The 25,299-nt window shown below is 51.6% G+C and overlaps 1 long non-coding RNA gene across 1 annotated transcript; it reads left to right on the plus strand.

Annotated features, from left to right (window-relative positions):
• Positions 1-23,235: 23,235 nt before the first annotated feature.
• Positions 23,236-24,656, plus strand: LOC122901769. Its single transcript, XR_006383673.1, has 2 exons — positions 23,236-23,831; positions 24,456-24,656. It is a non-coding gene; the product is annotated as an uncharacterized LOC122901769 (long non-coding RNA).
• The last annotated feature ends 643 nt before the right edge of the window (positions 24,657-25,299 follow it).

The raw sequence follows: 25,299 nt of genomic DNA on the forward strand, positions 1-25,299 counted from the left end.
AACTGGGTAAGTGCCACTGTCTGGCACGCGAGGTCCGAGAGAGACACTGCCAACCCAAAGGAAAGGTTGGAAGGGACAGGAACCCAACTCAAACCAGATCAGCTGAAGGGATTAGCCAAGAAGCACAATTGCCAAGGGGGCGTGGCTGGACACCCCCCACCCCCCCACACCCACCCCCCCACTCCCCCACCCACCCCAGCCACCCCAGCCACCCCAGCCACCCCCCCCACCCCCCCCCCCCCCACCCCACCCCCACCACCCCCCCCCCCCCCCCCCCGCCGTCAGCCTTGTCCTCAGGGTTCCATCTCTTCAGCTCTGCCCCTCCCCAACCCCGGCCCCTCCTTGGTGGCTCCTTTCCCTAGAGGCTCAGCCATCTTCCTGGAAAGACAGAGGCCCTTGTTCTCCCTAGCTCTGGTGGGTTTGGCCCCTTGCTCTCTCTCCCCCACCAATCACTGAGGCTTTGGAAATGAAATACCTCATTACCTGGCCTGGGCCACACCTACCTGACCGGGCAGGGGAGGGGGCACCAACACCATTTTGCGTGTTAAAGCGTTGTAAGAGCCTGGCATTGGGGACCGAGTTGCCTCGAACCCTGCTCTATATTCTAACTGTGCTACTTTCATCGCCCTGTGCCTCAGTTTCCTTATCGGGAAAATGTCAATGATAACAGTACCAACTGCATCGCGCTGCTCTGAGGGCGACATGAGTTAATGAGTCAAGTTCATAGAACAGTGTGTGACGCGCACTTGAGTGCTCCGTGTTAGCAATCACCGCGATTATAATGACAGACTTCGGTGGAGACATTGCCAAAGAGGACTGACTTTCCCTGCTTGCTCCAGCCTTCCTCTTTGCCACAATATAAACCGTCCTGTGGGCAAATCCTCCTGGCAGCACCTCTTCTCTGTAGGTGGGACCCTCTGCCCCAGGCATCTAGGTTGTGCTGCGGTGGGGTAGAAGGTCAGACCTGCACACTGGGGGGCTGAGGCTGAGACAGTGATAGAAGTGCGCACTCCAGCTTTGGATAAAACTGCCAGAGGAGGGGGCGCCTGGGTGGCTCAGTGGGTTAAAGCCTCTGCCTTTGGCTCAGGTCATGATCTCAGGGTCCTGGAATCGAGCCCCACATCGGGCTCTCTGCTCAGCGGGGAGCCTGCTTCCTCCTCCCTCTCTGCCTACCTCTCTGCCTACTTGTAAACTCTATCAAATAAATAAATAAAATCTTTAAAAAAAAAAAAAAAAAACCTGCCAGAGGAGGGGCGCCTGGGTTGCTCACTGGGTTAAAACATCTACCTTCAGCTCAGGTCATGATCCCAGGGTGTTAGGCAGGGAGCCTGCTTCCTCCTTTCTGCCTATCTCTCTGACTACTTTTTGATCTCTGTCAAATAAATAAAATCTTAAAAAAAAACACAAAAAAACACAAAAAACAAAAACAAAAAAAACAGCAAGAGGAAGAAAGGAAAGGTCCAAGGCAGGCACTTGGGGAAAAGCCCCGTTTCCATACACCCTCCTCCTTCACCCTCCCGGCAAAAGGGAAGCAGTGGCTGAGACACCCCGGCCTCCCGGAAGTCTGCGGGCTGGAGTATCCCATCCCACCTTGGGCATGCGGCCCGGCCCGGTGCAGGCTGCAAATGAATGAACAAAGAGAGCACTGCTGGGGAGGAACAAGGTGGTGGGTGAGGGGAAAAAGAATGAGCAGTCATCAGAATAACGGGGTGGCCTTCGGGAGGGTATTCTCTGGCCTTGAGAATTGAAGCACAAAGTTTTTAATTCACCCCCAAAAGGGGTGTAAGGGCACGTTCTTGCTCCTCTCATTCAGGTGCTGGACTTAACACCTGACAACCACGTACGCTGCTCCAGGATCAACAACCATCTTTTTTTTTGGGGGGGGGGTGTTGTGCTGTGGGGAGACCAGCCAGTAAGCTGAGGTTCTGGGGAAAGAGACACTTAGGCCGGGGGCAAGGGTAGCATCAGGACATCTGAGCCCAGGAGGGGCTTGGCTAAGGGAAGGGCACCGACAGGTCCTGGCAGAGAGCAGGAGGGACACTGTGGCCCTGCCCTGAAGGACTTGTTCCCTCAGCTACCCCGAGCGCGGACGGCCTTCTGTGCAGTGGGGTGGGAACCTACAAGTTCAATCTGTAGAAAAAGTTCAAAGATCTTTTTAAAGAGAAGCTCCGCGGTAAGAAAACTTAGAAATTTGATGCCATCTTGAGAATGTTTTTTTAAAAATGGTGGGGGGGGGCTAAATCTTTGTCAGTGTTTTCATTTGTTTTGTAAGGCCTATGTTACTGTTTAGTCTACAGCCACTTGGCTAATTGGTTAAAGTCACCATGTGATTGTGGTCAAGTTTATAGGTTGGGTGAGGCACAGGTTCTAGCCAGGAAAGAGTGTCTCCAAGAGAAAGTGACCACAGAAAAGGGGAGTCCCCCCAGGGGGATGTAACAAAGTGTGAAAGTTAAGTACACATTTACATATTTAAACGAAAGACTGGATCCTCTCTGGGCTACAACCAAGCCCAGTTTCGGAGACTGCCCAATCTTGCACTTCCAGTCCCTAAGAGTGGAGAGTGCGCCCTCTGCTGGAGAGAAGGCAGCACTGGCCTGTGGCAGGAGGGCACAATGCCAAAGCCCAGACTTAAGGATGTTTGTTTGGGGATTTGAGACACACTCGTGAGAGAAATGGGAGTTAAAAGAAAACTCTCTTTTTTTAAGATTTCATTTATTTATTTATTTATTTACTTACTTACTTACTTACTTATTTGACAGACAGAGAGAGAGAAAGCAAGAGAGGGAACACAGCAGGGAGCCAGTGGGTGGGAGCCTGGATCCCAGGATCCTGGGATCATGACCTGAACTGAAGGCAGACTTAGCTTAACGACTGAAGCACCCAGGTGACCCAAAAGAAATTGCTGGTGTTAGCACAAACGCTACAGGTTAAGGGCTCAGTCCCACCAGATTGCACCGCTTCAGGTCCCTTAGGTACCCTTTCTTCTGTCTGATGTGGCTACAAATCAGGGATTCCCACAACTCTCTCCTCAGCCTGGATAACTGGTTACAAGAACTCATAGAAGTCAGGAAAACACTATCACTCATTTATTATAAGGGATATTATAGATGATATAAATGAACAAGCAGATAAAGAGGTACATAGGGCAAGCTTCCAGAAGGATCTCCAGCACAGGAGTTTCTGTCTCCCAGGAGTTGGAGTGTGCCGCCCTCCTGACACATGGATGCTTTCTCCCAACGCAGAAACTCTTCAGACTTTCTTGTTTAGTGTTTTTATGGAAGTTCCATTATATAGGCCTGACTGATTAAATCACTGGTTATTAAGCCAATCTTCAGCCCATCTCTTTCTAGAGATGAAGTAGGGGGTGCTGAAAGTTTCAACTTAATCCCAGGGTTCGCTCCCTGGTTTCTAGCCCCCCATCACCATCTCCAAGAGTCAGTTACATAAACTCAGGTATCTTTGAAAGGGACATTATGAATAACAAAAGATGCTGCTCTCACCCCTCTCACCACTCAAGAAATTCCAAGAGTTTTTGAAGTTCTGTGCCAGGAAGAGGGCAGGAGTGAGGCAGAGACCAAACATGTATTTCTTACTACATCACAGGTTCAGAATAAACACTAAGCTACCACCAATTCAGCTGACTTGGGCTGGAAATGTGTTCCTAGGAAGTTCTTAGGATCAGGGGCAGGAGGGCACCTGAGTGGCTCAGTCAGTCAACCCTCTACCTTCTGCTCAGGTCATGATCTCAGGGTCCTGGGATAGAGCCCGGATCAGGCTGTCTGCTCAGTGGGGAGTCTGCTTCTCCCTCTCCCTCTCTCTCTGCCCCTCCATGCCCCCCCACCTACTCATACACATACTCTCTCAAATAAATAAAATCTTAAAAAAAAAAAAAAAAGGAACAAGGGCAGAAGGACAGAGGGAGCTAGACCCTCCCACTGGAGTCATAGCCAGAGCCCAAGATCATGGCCAGGTTGTAGAACAGCGCTCCAAGACTCAGACCTCAGAATGCCCAGAGTCCTCCAGAAAGGATCCCACCATGGCAAAGGCCTTCAGGGGTGAGACCTGGCTCAGGGGATCTCTAGAAGAGTAGTAACCCCTAAACTGGTGACTGGAAGCCATCTGCAGCCCCCCATGGAGTCCTCAAGTGGACCCTGAGGGACTAGATGAAAGTCCTACTCATTTCCAGACTCAGTTTCCTCATCTATAAATTAGGTCTCCCATTTGCTTCACAGGGATGCTATCACCGATAATGCATTTTTTTTTAAGATTTTATTTATTTGACAGAGAGAGAGATCACAAGTAGGCAGAGAGGCAGGCAGAGAGAGAAGGGGAAACAGACTCCCTGCTGAGCAGAGAGCCCGATGTGGGTCTCAATCCCAGGACCCTGGAATCATGACCTCAGCCAAAGGCAGAGGCTTAACCGACTGAGCCACCCAGGTGCCCCACCAATGCATATTTTTAAAAATAGCATTTAATGCTGGGCATGTGACAGAGGTCAGTTTTCTCCCTTCCTTGAGGTTTTCTGCATTGTCTCTGTATTGATCAGGAGTCTTTTAATTTGGAAGTGACAGAAACCAGCTTGAAGCAGCTTCAATGGGGGCCAGACCGATGGCCCAGCCCAGAAGGGCTAGGAAGAACTGGCTTTGGAGATGCCCGGGATCAAGGACCATCCTCTGCCTCCCAGGGCAGCTCTGCCTCCTCTCCAGGCTTCTGTTCCTTGCAAGAACACAGCCCCTGAAGGGTCCAGTCCCACAAGCTTGCACTTCCAAGACTAAGAGGAAAGATCTCTGTTTCCCCAATCCTGCCTGGTAAATCCTATGGGGAAGAGCTCTGGTTGGCTCAGCCAGGATCACAGTTGAAAAGGCCTTCCTCATCCAGAGTCCCTGGTACCTCCGGGAGCAGGTGGCTCTTTGGCACCCTGAGCTATGTCTCTCCCAGAGAGGAGGAGGCAGCAATTAAGGAAGTCTGTCCCCTCTCGGCTTTCCTTTGTCCTCACTGCCCGTGGCACTGCTGTAACATCCCTTCCCCTGCAACTGAATTGGGACCTTCGGACAGAAAGTACTTTTCCCATCACTCTGTAAATGTTCCACCCACATTCAGAAGCTTCCTTTGACCAAGTGCTTTGGAAAGATCTGAGGTATTCATTTTTTTTTTTTAAAGATTTTATTTATTTATTTGACAGAGAGAAATCACAAGTAGGCAGAGAGAGAGGAGGAAGCAGGCTCCCTGCTGAGCAGAGAGCCCAATGCGGGACTCGATCCCAGGACCCTGAGATCATGACCTGAGCCGAAGGCAGCGACTTAACCCACTGAGCCACCCAGGCGCCCCAGATCTGAGGTATTCTTAAGTGCACTCCCTCTAACTCCATGAATTAAACAATATTCCTTTGCCTCTCTGAATTTTAAATATTAACCAGTGAGGACACAGGATTGCCTTAAAACACCTGGTTTTACCTCTCTGACCACCTGCATTTTATTAGCACTTGTCAAAATAGTTTCTGGTGAGGAAAAACAGCCCCCACAGGTGGCCTCCACCACACTGAACAGTGAACAAGATAAGTAAGGTCCTCTAGCAAGAGGAAGAAGTTCAGGTGACCCCGGACCACAGATAGGTAAGTTGAGGCAGACCAGGGCAGGGCATGGTGGACACTTAGGGCCAGCCACGGTATAGTGCTGGGCTTTAGGATTCAGCACGTAATAATCGGCTTTGGTAGGAAACAGCGATGGGAGAGAGCCAGCGCAGCCCCAGAACAAGGCCAAAGCCAGAAGCTCGGCAGGCCCCTCCCTCCCCACGCCCCTCACCCAGGGGCGACCCAGTACGACTGCAGCCAGGGCAAGAGGTCAACGGCACCGCACAGACGCCAGGGGAAGGCACCGGAGTGGAGGAGCGAACCAGGGATGGGAGCGGAGTGGCGTGAGCGGGCCCGGTGTCTCCTCCCCTGAGGCAGGTGGCCAAGCGAGGCAGAGATTTCCTGGGCCACCGAGGGGAGGGGCACGAAAACGCCCCCGCCCGGCCACCTGCTCCCTGTTGCCGGAGCAGGAGCCCAGGTTGGGGCCTGGTAAGAAACGAGACTGGAACGGAAAACTGAGGCAGCCAGACGGGGGGACGGCAAACAAAGGCTTCGCTCTGGGACAGCAACGCCAGCGGCCGGAGGGTCGCACTTGGGCCGAGCGGGCCCGAGGCCCGGCGGCGCCGCTTCCTCAGCTGGGGCCCGCCCCCTTCCGCCGGGGCTGGGGGCTGGGGAGGGGGCATGGTGGGGGGGGACCACAGCTCTGGGGCGGGGCCGAGGGCGGGGCCCGGCGGGCGAGGGGCGGTGGGCACAGCGACCGCCCCGCCTCGCCGTGTCCCGGGCGACCGAGACCTCCGCGCCGGGGCGGGGGCCGCGCGAGGGGGAGTCCACGCCGGTTGCTATGCAACGGCCGGTGACGTCAGGCGATTGAGTTTGGTTCCCAAGGTAACTGGCCGGGCAGCTGGGCCGGGAACTATTTGTGTCTGTCCCCAGAGGGGCTGCGGAGCCTCCGGGGTCTGGCGCAGCGGAGGAAATGCGCTGCTGGCCCGCGGGCAGGCGGGGGACAGAACACAGAGGCCCTTTCAGCTCTCGGAGGCCGGCGACCCAGGCGGGGCGGCGTCTGCGCCCTACGGGAGGACGCCCCTCCTCCGCTCCCTGCCGCCCCGAGTTTCTCCCCACGCCTGAGGGGGAGGCCCCTGGATCGGGCAGGCTTTGTCCTACTTCTAAACACCCTCCTGGCTAAACTCTAGGAAGAAAGAGGCTTCTGTTTGTAGCGGCCCGGCCCTTGCACACAGTAGGCGCTCAGCATGGCATTCCCATGGGACCGTGGACATTCACGGCCCTCTCAAAGCTGCCAGACGCCTCCAGTACTAAGAACCCCGCGTCAGGTTCTGATCTCGAACGCCTCCATACCTGGCCTCCGTGTCCCGGGGAGCTCATCAGCAGATTGGCTTCTGGATTTTGGGGGACCACAATACAGAAATAAAATGAGAGGTCCCTTGTTCAGAAATGCCCGAGGGACAATGTAGGAAACAAGCCCAGTCCTGCCCACTGAGGACGAACTGCAAGAGAGTGAAAATGACACGTCCGTGGGTAAACTGAGGCAGTTGGCATCAGTCACAGAGGAGAGAGGGTGAGGTTCAAATCTGGAGTGGAAGTTAATGAGGGACAAGACACAGCAGGAGCAGAAAGACCATCAGGTGTGCAAAAACAAAGCAGTGACCTAAATCTGGGCCTGAGAGCCGGCATCAGGTTGCCTGTGGGGGCCCCTAGGGCTGCGGGAGGGGGATGTAACCAGGTCTCAGGACTCAGGCGGTGCAGTCTAGCCAGGCCTCTTGAGCTCTTCCCTCCTAATGACACCTGTTGCAAGAGGATAACATCAAGCCTCCCAGTGTCTGTCTCCCAGGAGCCGCCACCACCTACCCCTGCAAAACAGGCCAGACCATGCGGGATCCAGAGACGTGACTATCTGGCCCCAGGTCTCCCAGAACTGGTATGCATTGACATGGAGACCAGCTATTTGCCTGGGAGCCAGACCATGCGCTATCTGTCCCACCCAAGGGAGGCATCTGTCCCATCCCTATAAACCTTCACATTTGTCAGCAGTCTGACTGCTGACCAGGGGCTCTGAGTACCAGAGGCTTCTGGTATTTCTGAAGGAGTAACCACCGAGCTGTCTTTCCCGGGGCAGTGAATTTCCACAGCCTGATCCTCACTGGAGAAAAGCCTCCAGCACTGGTCCTCTCCTCTCCTCTCCGGGTGAAGCAAGCTCTATGATCTCAGTTTTGCATATAAGACCTGTTCTAGGGTGCACACAGGCTCACCTCCCACACAGATTCACCAGACTGACTCTCCCAGAGGATTCGTTGGGAACCAGCCCTGGGCCTCAGAACCAGAGAAACAGCTACATAATTTGTGGGGCCTAGGGCAAAATGAAAATGCAAGTTCCCTTGTTCAAAAACTATTAAGAATGGCAAGATGGGGGGCGCCTGGGTGCCTCAGTCATTAAGCGTCTGCCTTCAGCTCAGGTCATGATACCAGGGTCCTGGCATTGAGCCCTGCATCGGGCTCCCTGCTTGGTGGGAAGCCTGCTTCTCCCTCTCCCTCTGCTTGCATTCCTTCTCTCGCTGTGTCTCTCTCTGTCAAATAAATCTTTAAAAAAGAGAAAAACAAAAAAAAAAGAATGGCAAGATGGGGGGCGGCATCAAATAAACTTTAGGGGCGCCTGCGTGGCTCAGTGGGTTGGGCCTCTGCCTTCGGCTCAGGATATGGTCCCAGGGTCCTGGGATCGAGCCTCACATTGGGCTCTCTGCTCAGAGAGGAGCCTGCTTCCCTCCCTCTCTCTGCCTGCCTCTGCCTACTTGTGATCTTTTTGTCAAATGAATAATGAAATCTTTAAAAATAAATAAATAAATAAATAAATAAACTTAAAAAAAAAAAGCATGTCAAGATGGTGACAACAGAGCATTGAATAAGCACTGGGGCCCTGGGTGATGCATGGGTTGGACACTCACAAAACCTGCCCTGCCCAGCTGGCAAGTCCTAGACACCAAGCAAGGTGTCTTCCGGCACAGAGTCCAATCTGTTCCCTCTGTCAGGGTTCATCTGTCGTCCTCTCCCCATGCTATGGCTGGCCACCACAGGGGGGTACTTTCCTAACCCCACATTCAACACAGACTGAGCTGGGGGTCCTCAGGCCCATCAGATATCGCATGGAGGGAATGTGTCCGGTGCTTTTCCATGAAAGGACCCAAATTGCAGAATACTTCCAGAAATGTTCATCTATGCAAATGCTGGATGTTTGGTTCTCTGTTTTCAGCTGAAGAACACCACTTGCTCTTGAAAAAATAGTTAAGGGGCATCTCTGTAAGATGCTGAAATGGCAAATGTAGCAGCTGACTGATGAGGGTTTGGCACGAATCAACACTCAAACAATAAGAACAAAAGTCAAGGGTATGTGCGCAGCCTCTCAAGGGCTATGTCATGCCCATGGTCTCAGTCCATTGGGTTCATCGTCACCCTAGGATCAGGCCCTGCAAGGAGGATAACGATGAAAGATCTCCCCTGCCTGGGAGCTCCCCAGGGGTCAGCTGGCCCTGAAGCCTACTTCTCCCTCTTCCTGCTCCTGCCACCTTCTCGACCTTTCCACGGATGTGATCCCAGGATGCCTCCCTGATAAACTTCCTGTACACTAAGTCTATGAAGTCTCTCACCCATTGGGGTCACCCAGGGACCCCTCTCACCTCCTTAACTGCCCTAAAACCGTTGTTCGTTCTTTCATTCAACAGATCTGTACTGAAGACCTACCTACTATGCACAAGATGCTGTTCTCGGTCCTAGTGGTAAAGCAGAACAAGGCAGGCAAACACTCTGTTTTCATGGGGCCAACACAAAGCCACCAAAAATATAATGCAGTAACATCGAACTTAGAAGCTCTATTAAAAAACAACAGAATGATACAATAGAGAAAATATGATCTGAGCTGGAGGTGGCTGGCTACTTTGGATTAGATTTCCTCTGGGTCAAAGAAAGACTCTCAAAGGGGGCAATAAGAGGCCAGTTTGACAGACAAGCACCAACCCAGGCAAATTCAAAGGCTCTCAGGTAGGAAGTTGGGATGTTGGGTTTGCAGGAACAAATGGTGAGTCTAGAATAAAGCAAGCGATGGGAGATGAGGTCAGAGACAAAGCCAGATGATGGCAGGGCCTAGAAGAAGAATCCGGAAGAGTTCAGCTTTTATTCTGAGTGAGGTGGGAGCCACTGGGCAGTTTTGAGCAGGGCAATAACCTGGTTAAATCCTCACTCCAGCTGCTGGGCAGAGACAGGACTCACCACATGTTTCACCTGCTGTTTGTTTGACACGTTTGCTCTTTGGCCTGACTGTTACTAACTGGTATTTTTGCAATAGCCTCTCTGCTCCTTGAGGTTAGAGGCCAGTCCTGGGACTTGTTTTGAACCCTGCACTGCCTTGCACTGAGTAGGTGCTCAGTAAATATTTACAGGCCAACCAGCTGTCCCTTCTGTGTCCACAGTCATCTTCTGGAGCCTTGCTTCTAGGACCAGCATAAGCACCACCAGGGAGCTTAGATGAAAGTTAGAAACCCAGGCCCCACCCAGGCCTCTTGAATCAGAATCCGCAATTTAGTAAGATCCCCCAGAAATTCAGATGCATGATGAAGTTTGAGAAGCACTTCTAGAGAGTATAGAATAAATGGGGAGCCAGACAAGGAGGTGGTTTGAGAAGAGAGTCTCCCTTAAAAGTTGCAACCACCCGGGGCGCCTGGGTGGCTCAGTGGGTTAAAGCCTATGCCTTCGGCTCAGGTCATGATCCCAGGGTGGGATGAAGCTCCGCATTGGGCTCTCTGCTCAGCGGGGAGCCTGCTTCCTCCTCCCTTTCTCTCTGTCTGCCTCTCTGCGTACTTGTGATCTCTGTCAAATAAAAATAAATTAAAAAAAAAAAGTTGCAACCTCCCTGAGTCACTGAGTCTGAGAGGAGCGCAGACCAATCATAAAGCCAAAACTTATTTGGTGCTTTCTAGGTGTCAGACACTGGTTTCTCGATCCTTTACACCCCTGAACTAAGCCAGTCCTCAGGACTGTCCTCTAAAGTGGTACTAGTATAACAGACGTGCCCATATTGCAGATGAATAAACAGAGGCCCCAGGAGGTTGAGGTTATTCCAGAATCTTCAGCAGGTACACACGCCTTTGGCCGCACCAGGCGGTTAGAACAGGGCCTGTTCTGATTGGTCGCTGCCTGCCCTGCTGATTATTCAATGTTTTGAACGTCGCCCTGGTTACAGAGCTGGATGGAAGTGGCAGGATCCAAATCTGTCCCCAGCACTGGAGCCACACTCCCAACCACGATCCTCTATCCAACGAGCGCCATCACCACCCAGAAACAGCGCACCTCAGGGACAAGTAATGTGTGTCAAAGTGTTTTGCAAGCTATAAAACCCAGTATGAAGGCTAAGTGCATATATTCCTCCAGGGCAGAAGTGAGAGAAGCCTTTTAAAGCTGCGAAAGCTGGGCCGCCGGAGGTCAGAGGAGAGACTGCTGTCGGGGAGCAGTATTTTCTCTGCTCGCTCCAGGGGAAAACTGAATCAGAAGGAAAGGCTTCTCTGAGTGGAGCCCCCACGATCAGCCCTGGGGAGGCTCTAACGTGCACTAATCACGTTAGCCTGGGCGTGTCTCAAGGACTGACGGGACCCTCCCGGTATCGACCACTAGAGGGCGCTGCTCCCCAGCCTTCGTCCCACTGGACGCCACCTGCTTCCAAGAAACTGGGACTTGGAAGGAGTCCTAGTGAGCAAGCCCCAGGGACCTTGAGAAGTGGAAAAGGAGGGAAGGCAAGATGGAAGGGGGACTTAGACACCCTTTTAATCCCCAGAACACTCTGGTGCAGGAGTTCTTGTTCCCATTTTACAGATGAGGAATCTGAGAGCCAAAGATGTTGGACAAGATCCCCAAAACCAGGAAGCTAGGAAGAGGCACAGCTGGGTCATCTGATTCCAACCTCAGTTCCCAAGGGGACCCCAAGTAGATGTCAGCTCATCTGACCCTGTCATGTCGCTGGTGTCCCTGCTTCTGTAGATCCTGTGTTCTGAATGCAAGCCAGAACCTCTACATCTGCTGTATTTCCCTGCTGTGTTCCAGCAACAGTTCCAACAGCCAACGCTCATTTAAAAAAAAAAAAAAAGGCCCCTTCTTGAAACTTTTGAAGTCATGGTCTTCTGCTTCATTGCCCTCTGGCCTTCAGGGACCCCCACCTGCCATCCTAACACAGCAGCCTCGATTCTGGCAGATTCTGGGGTCTCCTCTGATCCTTGATCCTCTGATTCTAGCCTCAAATTCTACATCCCTTCCCCATCCTAGGGACCCCACAGGTTTAGGCTTTGCCCCCTGCCACCCTATGGCAGGGAGCAACGTAAATAAACACGGGGACACTTAAAACAAGAAGAGCTGTGGCTGGGGCCCAAGACTTTTTTTCTCGGCTCCCACCAACTCCTTTTATGGCTTCTGGGTCCAGTTCCTTCTTCATAACAAGTCAGAGCTGAAAAAGGCCTCAGGAGTCGGTAGATCCAACTTGAGCCAACACTTTCCTTTTCTACATAAAAAACCCCCCGCCGTGCTGCCTCCCAGTCCACAGCCAGGTTCACAGAACTACCTAGGCCAGGGCAAGAAGCGTCCCGCACGGGAGGGAAACTCCAGGCGGTATCTGGGCACGCGGTCGGCCCAGGTGGCCCAGTCCGCCCGCACCTGCGATACGGAGTGGGGGTGGGGGCCCAACCGCCTCTTCTACTAAGGCCCCGCCCACGGCTTCTGAAACTAAATCCCCGGGACCGCCCTAACGAACATTTCGCCCCCTCTCGGTCGGACCCTTTCTTTCCCTCGGCCCTGGGAGGTATGGGCAGCTCGCGTGTCTGTGCGCGCGTGCGTGTAAATGACCCCGCGTGTGCGCCTCGGAACACGCGTCCGGGCCAATGCGCGGGTCTGTGTGCCCCCCCCTACGGGCTAGCCGCCCCCGGCTACCGCGGCGGCCAAGTGGCCGTGTGCAGCGCTGCGTGTGCCGGGCGAGTACCAGCCCGGGCCACCCTTCCCTCGCCTCGAAAGCACCCCGACCGTGGGGGCTGACCGTGGGGGCTGCAGGTTCTCTGGCCCCAGGCACAGGCCTCCCTTCCCGATCCAGCATTTTCTGTTTTCCCGGGCCTCCCCACTTCTCCCCTATTCCTCCCCCACTCCTCCTCCAAGGAGTGCCCCGGGGCGGGGGCTGAGAGCAGCCCCGCCCGGACCGACCGGCAAAGGCGTCAGGGCTGCGGGGCGCGCGCCGCCTCTTCGCTGCCGCCCCCGCCCCGGCGCCCCGTTGGGTTTTTCCATGACTGCATCCGGCCGCGGGGCCGCCTTTGTTCCCGCCGTCCTTGCGAGCTGGCCCGCCTCTCCCATGCGCGCCGGGGTTTTTCCAGGGCTCAACCAGAGCATGGCGGAGGCGCGTTCTGCAAGCGGGTCGGGCGGCGCCCCCGCCCAGGCCCCCCCGCCCCGTGATCCCCAGCGGGAAGCCGAGCCCTCTCCGGACGTAATGCTCCGTCCCTCCTGTCCCCAAAGCCAAGGCCTGCGGCCCCTGTCCGCAACTGTGTCCATCTGTGCGCAAAGCTGACCTCCCGGCCCGCGCGCCTACGCTCTTAGGGAAGCGCTTTTAGCGTCCCGTGTCCGTCTCCTGGCTGCGCGCTGTGCGACGGAGGTCGAGTGGGTGCGGTGTTCGCGGAGCCAGAGGTGACCTCCGGCTGGTAGAGGAGCCTCACATTTCTCCCAAGGGGCAGGGGGTGCAGTCCAGGCGCTAGGAGGCCTGGCCTGGCTGACCCCACTGCAGAGGGCAACCCACGCGCGCACCGGGCGGGTCAGAGCTGGGAGACCCCAACTGCCCACCGCGTGCAGGCAGTCCCCACCCCCAGGGGAACCTGGCACACTGCAGCCGCAAGTGCCAGAGCGCTCTGGGCCGTGAATCTTCTCCCCAACATCAGGAAGAAGGAGCTAGGCAGAAAAGGGGGTTCTAGAGAGTGAGAGCAGGCTTGGGGTCCTCACGGGCCGCATGGGCACCGTATGCCCGCAGCCCCGTCCTGTCCACACTGCCGGATCCAGTCAGCCCCTGCGGAGCCCTGTTCAGTCTGGTCTCTGTGGAACAGTGCCGTTGTGCCCCCGGGGAGCCTCTTGGCTGTCACTCGGCCATGTTGGCGGGAAAAGTGGAGGAAACGCTGTGTTTGCTTCTGAGGGAGGCTTGCTAAGCCCTACCGCAGAAGGCAGACTCGCAGGGTGGCCTCCAGCCCGGGCTACAGGGGTGGGGGTGGGAGCGTCTGGGCAGAAGAAGGGGTTCTGGATTACGCGGGTGTCTGGCTGTGGGGGAGGTTTGGAGTACCTGGTTTGCCCCTCCCGAGCCCGAGGGGAGGCGGCCGCACGTGGCTAAAGATCAAGGGGTAGGTTTGGGAGGAGGATGAAGGATTTGGAACATCCAGATCCAGGGAGGCCCAGAGCTCACTCTCTATGGGGGTAGGAGGCAGTGTGGGCTCCTTTCCTCCTTCCCTGGTGCCTTATCTTATTTTCTAAGCAGCAGAGGAGGAGTGTGACTACCCTGAAAGGGTGGCTGGAAGCGGCATAGAATCCAGTTCCCCCAATAGTGGCATTCTGGCTTCTCCTTTCTGCTCACCACACCCTGCAAAGGGTGCAAGTTGCGTTCAAGGTCTTAGGCAATAGGAGTGGTTCAAATAGCAAACCACGGTTCTTACCAGTCCTACCTGGGGGGGTTGGCAGTGGGGACAGAAGCTTAGAAAGAGAATCTGTTCGCACCAGCACCCTGCTGTGCATTTGTCCTTGGTCCTCTTGTCCACCATTTGCCCTGCATTCCCCCTGCTCTTGACCAGGCTGAGAGGCCTCAACCGTTATTCCTCAATTCTCACATCTATAAAATGGGGCTACTAACCGTGTCTGTTTCCCAGCGGGGTGATAGGGGCCAAATGAATTTATGTGGGTTTAATTTATTTTATTTTAACTTATATGGGTTTAATTTATATGGGTTTAATTTAATTTTATTTATATGGGTTTAATATAGGTAAAGAGTCTGGCTCAGTCTGGCTAAATAAATACTGGCTATCATTATTGAAAGTTAAGCTACTTGTCTAAGGTCCTACAGCAGCCGCTAATTCCATTACAGCCCAGGTCACCTGGTTTCAGAGCTGTGCTCTTAAGCAGTGCCAGTCCAGCTTTGCACTAGCAGAATTGGGAAACAGTACCCATGTACATAGCTCACCCTCAGAGTAGGGGAAAATCACAGGTGTTGGGCAGTAGGAGACATTTTTCTAGGGAAGGGCCCACATTCTTAATAGTGATGTCTGTCCTAGTTCCCACTTTGTGGCTGTTACAATTGGTATATGGCTTTTTTAAATTACATAGGTTAATCGAGAAATTTATGACAAGCCAATAATTACCTTGATGGTAGAAAACTCCAGGTTGTTCCAGCAGTAACGCGAATCCTAGGACATTTCATTTCAGATTTATTGACTTGTTTTTTTGCCCAGCCTAGTGGCAGATGCTGTGGGGGCAGGGAAAGCACTCTTGGGAGGCAAAGAACTCACTTCACTGCCTTCCTGCGGAGACAGTCTATGTCTGTGTAATAGTGTATCTTTAAGTGCCCACACGACTAGTTTAATTAACTAGCTGTTAATATCTGATGAGGACCTTGGCCACCGACCAAGGTGGTCCCATGATCCTTCCCCCTGGTCTTCCTGCCTCTCTAAAACGTGCCCACTCAATGAGGGTGGGGCTTGTTCTGACCAATGGAATAAGGCAAAAGTGACCTGTGGCCATGGTCAGGTGCATCTGATTACATTACCTGAGGTTGCAGTGACCAGCTTGCTCTGATACCGGCTCTGATACCTCCCTTCACTGATCTTGCTCCTCCTATAGAGAGGGCAGGATCCTGAGATACCAGCTGACACAGGGGAGAAACTAAGACCTCTGCCCCACAGCCTGCAAGGAACTGACCCCTGCTGTCGACTGCCCAACCTTGAACCAGATCTTGCCCCAGTCAAGCCTCAGACCCAAGTCTGGCAGAAGACCCAGTTAAGCCTTGCCAGGACTTGTGGGAGAAACCAAGAGCTATTAAGTGTGTCCTGCGTTGAGATGCTACATTCACAGTTGCCTTGTTAACACAACAGCAGAGCACTGATGCAGGATCTGTTAGAGGAAAGGTCCTGCGTGGGACTATGAGGGGATTCAGCACTTCAGGAGCTCGCAGGCAGCCAAGGTGAGAAAGAAAACACGGCATGGTTTCACTCTGACAAAAGTAAAGTCTTGTTTCTGAAGAGGTCACTTGGCTTCTGAGTCAAAGAATCTGTCACACAGACTCCAGAGTCTGCGAATAGCGTGCAGAGTTCACAGGGCCTGGATATATCTGCAATTCAAGATACACCCCCCTCCGCCCCCAGCCTTGTCCTGCCTCCCCGCCTGCCTGGCCTCTTGCCACATCACTGCCCTCTTTCTGGACTGCTCTTCTGCCTGCTCTGCTCACTGACTTCTCCATTTCAAGGACCAGCTTGACCTGCAGCCTCTTCTACAAAGCTTTCTTTAATTCCCTGGCAGAATGAACCACTTCCTTTTGATTTCCCAAAGGTTTGTTAGCAAAAGTATCATATTGTAGTATTGTATTTGTTTCGGATTTTTTTACTGAGCACCTAGCACTAAGTGTTGGGCCTCCTGTGAGGTGCAAGAGATACTGTCCCAAATAGAGCACAGAGCTGTCCTTGGGCCTAAGGCCTGGTGGTGACTGTCCGAGTCACAGGCCCGTCATCCCCTGCAGGTAGGCTAGCCACGCTGCCACTCACCCCGCCCCGCCACCACCCACATCCTTGGCACTCAGCAAACACTCGGTTAAGGGAATGACTGAGGCTTTGCAGGCTTTCCTCTGGTATCTCATGAAGGTTTTCTGGCCTCGTGACAGCCTTTTTGGAGGGGGGTGAGTCAACCGTCAGATATGTTCCCAAGTAGCCGAATCAGCTGGCTACTGTGATTAGTGATGTCCATGGGAACTCCACCTTCAAAGTGTCGACGGCAAATGTCAGCAGAGGCAGACTTAAGTTTACCTGTAATTGATATGGGTCATTAATAGATTCAGTAGCATTTTAAGGTTGTTCGAGGCCCCACAGTATGGGGAGATAGGGATCTCCTGGGCTGTATGCCTCTAATTTATCTAAAAATTGAAGGACGTTAGCAGCACACTAAAAAGAAAGGGGGTCAAGGCATGGCCTTATTTGTCCTTGTTGCCTGGCGGGGCTGCTGGGATTTGCAATTCCCTTGTAACTCAAGGCAGCCCCTAACTGACATGACTTCAAAGGCCACTGCCCATGCTGTCAGGTGGAGTTTGGAAATGTCTGAGGGCCCTGGGGGCACAGACTGTGGCCTTTAGCTGTTGCCAGGGGAGCAGCCCACTCCTTCCTCTCACTGTGCCCCCTCCCCCAATTTCCTGACCATCCTAGGCAAATGTTTGGCCCTTTGTTTTCTGTTTCCTGGAGAGTCTCCTTCCCCAAGCATCCGGGCCCAATGGGAGGAATGGGATTGTATCCCCAAGGTTCCCCCATTAGTGCGGTCCTAGCAGCCCATCCTGGGGCTGCCCTCCAGATCCTGCGTCTTGTTATAGATCTGATGGGTTTTTCTGGCTGTGGCCCATCTTGCACCTGCGGCCTCCATGATCTCCACCTAGAATTTCTAAGCCACTCCCCCAAACCCTCCAAAGGGAACTACTACCCACCCCTGGCACAGACCAGGGCTTCTAGGGGTCCTTTTATGGAGTATGATGAGCTTCATGGAATCCGACCAGAGTTCTGCTTCATTCCCTGAAACTTGTTTACTGTGGACTGCTGCCTCTCCAGGGGGTTTGGTGAGCCTCCTCCCCAGCGGTAAGGAACCAGCCTCTTTTTTTTTTTTTTTTTTAAGATTTTATTTATTTATTTGACAGAGATCACGAGTAGGCAGAGAGGCAGGCAGAGAGAGAGGAGGAAGCAGGCTCCCCGCTGAGCAGAGAGCCCGATGCGGGACTCGATCCCAGGATCCTGAGATCCTGACCTGACCCGAAGGCAGCAGCTCAACCCACTGAGCCACCCAGGTGCCCCCCCAGCCTCTTAATTTGTTTCCTCGATGCCCCAGTTTGCCCTCTATTCCTCCTGGGCAGAGCGTATGTCCCATTTTAACTTCAGCTGCAGGGGAAAAGTTCTCAGGAATGGCCTAAAAAGCTGCCCCCAGCCCCAGAATCTGAAAGACCCTCCAGGGAAAGGTGCCCCTTCTAGCCTGTCCCCTCCCTCAACCTCCCTAGAGCTGGACCATTCTTAGGGTCCTGTCTTCATGCCCATTTTCCATTTCATCCTTGGAGTTTGGTGACCCGAATGTTGGCCTGACGTCTTGACTGAGGACCTAGCATGCTCTGACTCCCCTCTCAGACTCGACAGGCAGTTCTAGGACTGCCTGCTCTGTACTCTGTGTGTGCCCAGCCCCAATCCCCACTCCCAGCACATCACTCCACTGAGGCCACAGTGAAGACATCTCTCCAGGCTCTGATCTCTTCCTCAATCAGACAGTTCTGCCCCAGGCAGTTTCCAGCTGATGGTGTGGGATTAATAAACACAGCAGGAAGTCTTTGTTCTTAAAAAAGAAAGAAACTTCTCTTTAAAAAAAAATATATAGGGGCGCCTGGGTGGCTCAGTGGGTTAAGCCGCTGCCTTCGGCTCAGGTCATGATCCCAGGGTCCTGGGATCGAGTCCCGCATCGGGCTCTCTGCTCAGCAGGGGGCCTGCTTCCTCCTCTCTCTCTCTGCCTGCCTCTCTGCCTACTTGTGATCCCTCTCTCTGTCAAATAAATAAATAAAAAAAATCTTAAAAAAAAATAAAATAAAAAAAATATATAGTTATGCACATAACAAAAAATTCAAAAAGCCAAAAAAAAAAAACTCTCCAATACCCACGTTCTTCAGTTCCATTCTGTATAGGTACCTATTTTTGGTGTTTCTTGTTTCTTCAAGACATTTCTAAGCCCTCACCCCATCTCACCTTCCATCTCCACCATGGAACAAAAAGCCATGATTTGGAGTGTTTGCCAATTTTCAGGGTGCCAATACTCCCACCGTGGCTGATTTTAAGCTGCCAATATGATGTCCATGAAGTGGAGAGTTAAGAAATAGGCAGGATCAGCTAGACAGGAGAGCCAGCTCCGGCTCTCCATGGTAAAATTACATGTACATCATTAAACACACAGCCAGACACACACAAATGGAATCATAGGACACCTACACATTCCTTCTTACATTGTACTGAACCAGCTTCCCGGGAAGACGAAGCCAAAGTATGGCACACGGCCCCATGGAATGGAGGTATCAAGCATCTGTCCCTCAGACAAGACAAAAGATGGCGAGAGTCTGTCACTGAGAAGCATGAGGCAGATGATGAAGGGACATCAGGTAAACCACAGGGGTAAGAGATTTTAAGAACCTACTGAGTGAGATGTCATTTTTCAAGAATAAAAACTTCTGTTTGATAAATCTTGAAGAAACAATGTCTTCATTTCTAATGGAATACTTAGTTAAATGAACCCTTCATTCAGGACAGGATTTAATTTAAACTGCTCTGCGGGGAGTTGGGGGGGGAACAAAAAACAGAAAGCGTTTCACCTAACTCCTTTAAAAACTTCAGATGGTTGGGGCGCCTGGGTGGCTCAGTGGGTTCAGCTCAGGTCATGATCTCAGGGTTCTGGGATCGAGCCCGGCATTGGGCTCTCTGCTCAGCAGGGAGCCTGCTTACCCCTCTCTCTCTGCCTACCTGTGATCTCTGTCTGTCAAATAAATAAATAAATAAATAAAATTTAAAAAAATCTTCAGATGGTTGATCAGACTAAAGGGAAATGAGGAATCTAAAAACCTGGAGAGAGGAGCCGAATGAGTTGTGTCCCAGGCAGGCGTTTGACCTTGAGCTTCCTCAGAGCCTTCAGAAGCTGTGGACAACCCAGCCCTGACATCCGCCAAATGACTCACTTTGGTGGCTGCCCATGACTCCCTCTGAGTGCCATTAGGAAACATTTGTTTTTTGAAAATGAGCGCTTGAGAAGGGATTTCAACTCCCTGGGCTTCTGGGTGACTTCCTTGGTAGCTGGCTTGTCAGGCATTTTGAGCTTCCAGCAGTCTTTTGTCAGAAAGACGATAATTAGGGCTGGTGTCCACCTGCGCTCCGTTGGTCTGGGTTATTCTCCAGAAAGCTGCTTCTCATAGATAGTTGAAATGGAATTTCGTATACCCTTCAGTTGATGAAAGGTAACCTTCGGGACCCAAAGGGGCCTCATGTCATGCTGGCCTCTGTGAGGGCCACTTCCTAAATCCCTGGAATAGAGAAGGGGACCCATGTTGATTATTAGAACCACAAACCGTTAGTTTACGTGAAAGAAATAGCTTCTAAAGTATCCGTATTATACCTAGAACTGAGTGGGGGATTTGTTCCAAATGCTAAGACATACAAATGTGTATGGATTCCCCAGCCAGTGCTGGGCAGCAGGATGTTAGGGATGACACTCCCCCACCCCAGCAAGCAGCACTTGGGGTTCCCTTGGAAGCATGTGACTGATCCCTTTTGGGAAGCAATCCCTTAGGCCCCATCTTTTCCAGGGAGTATCTTAGGCAAAGCCATTGCTAATAGGATCACAGGAATCTGTAAGTGGCTCCAGAGAGCTAAGAGGAATAGACAAAGTCCATCAGGCTGGAATCAGATGGTGAAGAACTGTCCTCAGCTTTCCGTCCATCCATGAGGACAAGGCCATCTCACTTCATTTAGGGACCAGCAGGAGGAAAGGGCCAGACAACTCAGAGATGGCTTCCCTGTGTAGAGGGCGCTGAAGATGGCTAGTCCACCACTTAAATTGGATCAGGGGCGGTGGGGAGAAGGTTGTAAAAACTTAGAACCCGGGGCGCCTGGGTGGCTCAGTGGGTTAAAGCCTCTGCCTTCGGCTCAGGTCATGATCCCAGGGTCCTGGGATCGAGCCCCATATCGGGCTCTCTGCTTGGCAGGGAGCCTGCTTCCTCCCCCCTCTCTCTCTGCCTACCTCTCTGCCTACTTGTGATCTCTGTCTGTCGAATAAATAAATAAAATCTTTAAAAAAAAAAAAAAAAACTTAGAACCCAAGATCTGGTGTCTAAAAGCCATAGGCTGCTAAAGAAAAGAGGTTTGCTGTGGGAAGAAAGGTCACAGCCTTTGGATTTATTCCTCCATGGGGCCATGTTCCAAGATACGGGTTATTTAGTTCATGGGCAGGTATGTTCCAGAACACCCTTGGGGACAGGAAAAATATACGACCATTTATTTCTGGGGAGTTCAGGACTGACTAATTCTCGAGTGGATTTACTCACATTGCCAAGACTAGACTTGCCTAGTCCACTTAGGATGAGGGCTGGTAATGCAGAAGACATTGTTCCTCCCAGAGACAATCTCCGTGCCTTTCACAGCCTTCTGTGGGAAGAGCAGAGAGCTTTGGAACTGTGCTAAGGAGAGCTCTCCCAGGACTGGCCCAAGTGAAACTCGGTGTGGGCAGAGGGCTGGTCAGAGTGGGGAAATCAACAGAGAGAAAATTGGGGGGATGGCTTGAAGGACCACGCAGAGCTCAGGGGTCCTGCATGAGTTTGTCATTCAGGGTCAAGATGGAGGAAAACTTGCTGCTGCCTAACTATTCGAGAAGACTGGGAACAGAACAGACTGATTGGAAAATAGGTAAGGGAAAAAAATCTTTAAAAAATAGTAAATCTGAAAACACCAGATGCTGAGGATATATGGGAAATGGGTATTTTTAAAACACTGTTGTTGGCAGTATCACCGCATGGCAACACTTGGAGAGCTGAAGGTGTGCGTATCCCAGACCCAGCCATGCAGCTCCTCGCTGCTCCCCCCACCAGAGGTCTTTAGCGCAGGTGTTCCAGAAAACAAGCACAAAGATACTTTCTTTTTACAAAGATATTTCTTGAAGCACTGTTTGTAATAGCACAAAAAGTGAAAACAATCCAACACTTGGCAAAAGAAAGGACGAAATGAACTCTAACTTGCTCACGGGAGGTATTCCACACGGCAGTTAAAAATGAATGAACTTGGTCTACATGTATCAACATGTAGAATGTCAAAAACATATTGCCTTAGAAAAGCAGGTTGCAAAATGGTATGCACAGTGATTCCTTTTACTTAAAGTTTCAAAACACATTAAAAATGGTACTGTTCAGTTTAAAAATGCATTTGGCAGGGGGGTGGGGAGTGCCCTGGGTGGCTCAGTCAGTTGACTAAACTCTTGGTTTCAGCTCAGGTCATGATGTTAGAGTCTTGAGATCAAGCCCCACATCAGGCTCTGAGATCAGCGAGGACTCTGCTCAAGTTTCTCTCTCCCTCTCTCTCTCTCCCTCTGCCCCTCTTCATGCTTCCTCACTCTCTCTCGCTCTCAAAGAAAAAAACATTTTTTTTTTTACATTTTCACTTATTTATTTATTTGACAGAAAGAGAGAGAGCGAGCACAAGCAGGGGGTATGTCAAGTAGAGGGAGAAGCAGACTCCCCACTGAGCAAGGAGCTTGGTGCAGGACTCCATCCCAGGACCCTGGGATCATGACCTAAGCTGAAGACAGATGCTTAATTGACTGAGCCACTCAGGCATCCCTCAAGTGAATAAATAAATCTCTAAACAAAATTTAAAAACTAAAAAATTGGGGAGCACCTGGGTGGCTCAGTCGTTAGGCATCTGCCTTTGTCTCAGGTCATGATCCCAGAGTCCGGGGATAGAGCTCTGCTTTGGGCTCCCCACTCAGTGGAAAACCTGCTTCTCCTCCTTCTGCCTGCTGCTCTGCCTGCTTGTGCTCTCTCTCTCTCTGTCAAATCAATAAATAAAATCTTTATAAATAAATACTAAATAATTGGGGCACCTGGGTGGCTCAGTAGGTTAAGCCTCTTCCTTCAGCTCAGGTCATGATATCAGGGTCCTGGGATCGAGCCCCGCATCAGGCTCTCTGCTCAGTTGGGAGCCTGCTTCTCCCTCTCTCTCTGCCTGCCTCTCTGCCTACTTGTGATCTCTCTCTCTCTGTGTCAAATAAATACATAAAAATCTTTTAATAAAACTAAAAAATTAAAATCATTTAACAGTGCTTGGCTGGCCCAGTTGGTAGAGCATGGGACTCTTGATCTTGGAGTTGTAAATTCCAGTCCCACACTGGGTGTAGCGATTACTTAAAAATAAAATCTTTAACAACAACAACAACAAAATGCACTTTTAATAAGTAGCAAATAACAGAAACATACATGGGGGTGATTTTCACCCACCTTGGGGAAGTGGTTACCTCTGAGGAGAGAAGGAAGGAAAAGCCACACAGGGCTTTAGCTATTTTTGTAGAGATTTATCTCCTTAAAAAAAAAAAAAAAAAAAAATCTGAAGAAAATAAGGCAAAATATTCACATCTGTCTAATCTCAGTGTCTATCTTCAGATGTCTCTCCATATTACATTTGATATTTGTGGTAGGCTGAGTAATGGCCCCAAAGATGTCCTTCCATGTCCTAATTCTCAGAATCCATGCATACTTTACTTCATGTGGTAAAAGGGACTTTGCAAGTAGGAGTAAGTTAAGGATCTTGACATAGGTAGATCATCCTGAATCATCCTGGGCCTGATATAATTACCAGGTCCTTATAAGAGGGAGGCAGGAGGGTCAGTCAGAAGAGATGGGACTGTGGAGGTAGAGTCTGGAGGGATGTGCTTTGAAAAATGGAAGAAGAGGTCACTAGCCAAGGAATGCAAACAGCCCCTAAAGGCCAGAAAAGGCTAGAAAACAGATTCTTCCCTGAAGCTGCAGACAAAATGCAGCCCTGTCAGCATCTTGGTTTTGGACTCTGACCCCCAGACCTGTAAGAGAATAAAACTGTGTTGATTTAAGCCACTAAATTTGTGATAACTTGTCATAGCAGCAATGGAAAATGAATACAGAACTTTTTGGGGAATGTTCTGTAATTCAAAAGCTTGTTTGCTTTTCTTTTATGATAGTGAGTGAGAAGAAGGGTGGTAAAGCCTAAGTCCCTTCTTGCTGTTCCTCCTCTTCAGAGGAAGTTGAGCTATTCAGGAACGTTCCTCATCCCAGCCTCTGTATTTAAGAGGCTGAGCTGTGTGCCCATCTCAGTTGGGTCCTGGACTTTCTGGAAGCCTTGGCTGTCAGAACATGTCTAGAGCATTGGGGTGAGCCACACCCCAGGAGAACTTCAGGAGCCGGTTCCTCCCTCCCTGAAAGGTAAAGCTGCTGGAAGCCCACAGACCTCTGAGGTACCTTCACCCTTTGACTTGGGTCGGTGCCCTTCCAGACAGGAGTTCAGTGGGGATGCAGCTGTGGTCTAATGGCTGCAGGTGTGAAGTCTGGCCAAGGAGTCATTTGTTAAAGAAGTTGGCTGGAAGAGAGACTGAGAAAAGAGAGGGGGCAAAAGGGGCACCTGGGTGGCTCAGTGAGTTAAGCCTCTGCCTTTGGCTCAGGTCAGGATCTCAGGGTCCTGGATAGAGCCCTGCATCAGGCTCTCTGCTCAGTGGGGAGCCTGCTTCTTCCTCTCTCTCCGCCTGCCTCTCTGCCTACTTGTGATTTCTCTGTCAAATAAATAAATAAATAATCTTTTAAAAGGGGGATGGTAGTGGTGGTTAAAAGCATGGAAGGTTCGAGAAAGCTCTGTTTTCAGGAAAAGAAACGCCTGTGTATATCTGTGTGCATGTTGGTAGGGGGGGTCGGTGGGGGAGAGAAGCTGGGGTGGAGGGTGGGGACAGGTAGTGGAGACCAAAGGCTATGGGGGAGGCTGCAAGGTCCAGTACATGGTACAGGCAGAAAAGAGGTCTTGGGTAGGAAGAAAGATGATGATTCTTCTCTTTCCAGATCTGGAGACGCGGTGGGAAATACATGGACAAGAGTCTGGAAGGACATGATGCCCCAGCCACCCCAGAGTCAGCCTGGAGTGGGAGTGGGAGACAAGGGAGGCATCACTCCAGCTGGGTCTCTTGAATTGTTTTACAGTAAAGGTGCATTCCTGCACTACTTATGGAATTAAAAAAATAAACTTAAATATATTAGACCTATCAACATCACAGTCAGTTGTTCAGAGAAGGGGCAGACAGGTGTGGGATTCACTGAAGGGGTAGGCTGGGGTTTCCTAATTTGACCAGCTGTAGGGGGCATCTCAGGGGGGAGAGGCTGAGGGAGTAAAGGCAACGTGTGACCAGCCCTGAAGGCAGCAATACCCCGAGGCCAGAGCTAAACCCCCCCAACACCCCTCCTGCAGAGCTGAGGAGAGACCCATCAGATACTCCAGGGTTTCGGGAGCCATTTTAAAAGCACAGACTCCACCCTAACCCCCTCACCCCCACCCCAGAGATGATGAGTCAGAAAGCCTGGGGCTCTGAATTTCGATTTGTTCCAGGTTCCCCAGAAGAATCTTTTTTTTTTTTTTTTAAGATTTTATTTATTTATTTGACAAACAGAGATCACAAGTAGGCAGAGAGGCAGGCAGAGAGAGGGAGGGAGGCAGGCTCCCTGCTGAGCAGAGAGCCCGATGCGGGGCTCGATCCCAGGACCCTGGGATCATGACCCGAGCTGAAGGCAGAGGCTTAGCCCACTGAGCCACCCAGGTGCCCCTCCCCAGAAGAATCTGATGAGTAACCAGGTGACTGTCCACCTCTCTAAGGGGTCTGCTTGGGACTCAGGCTGGGGGACTGCCATGAGA

Source organism: Neovison vison, chromosome 3, assembly GCF_020171115.1.
Source record: "Neovison vison isolate M4711 chromosome 3, ASM_NN_V1, whole genome shotgun sequence".
NCBI lineage: Eukaryota > Metazoa > Chordata > Mammalia > Carnivora > Mustelidae > Neogale > Neogale vison.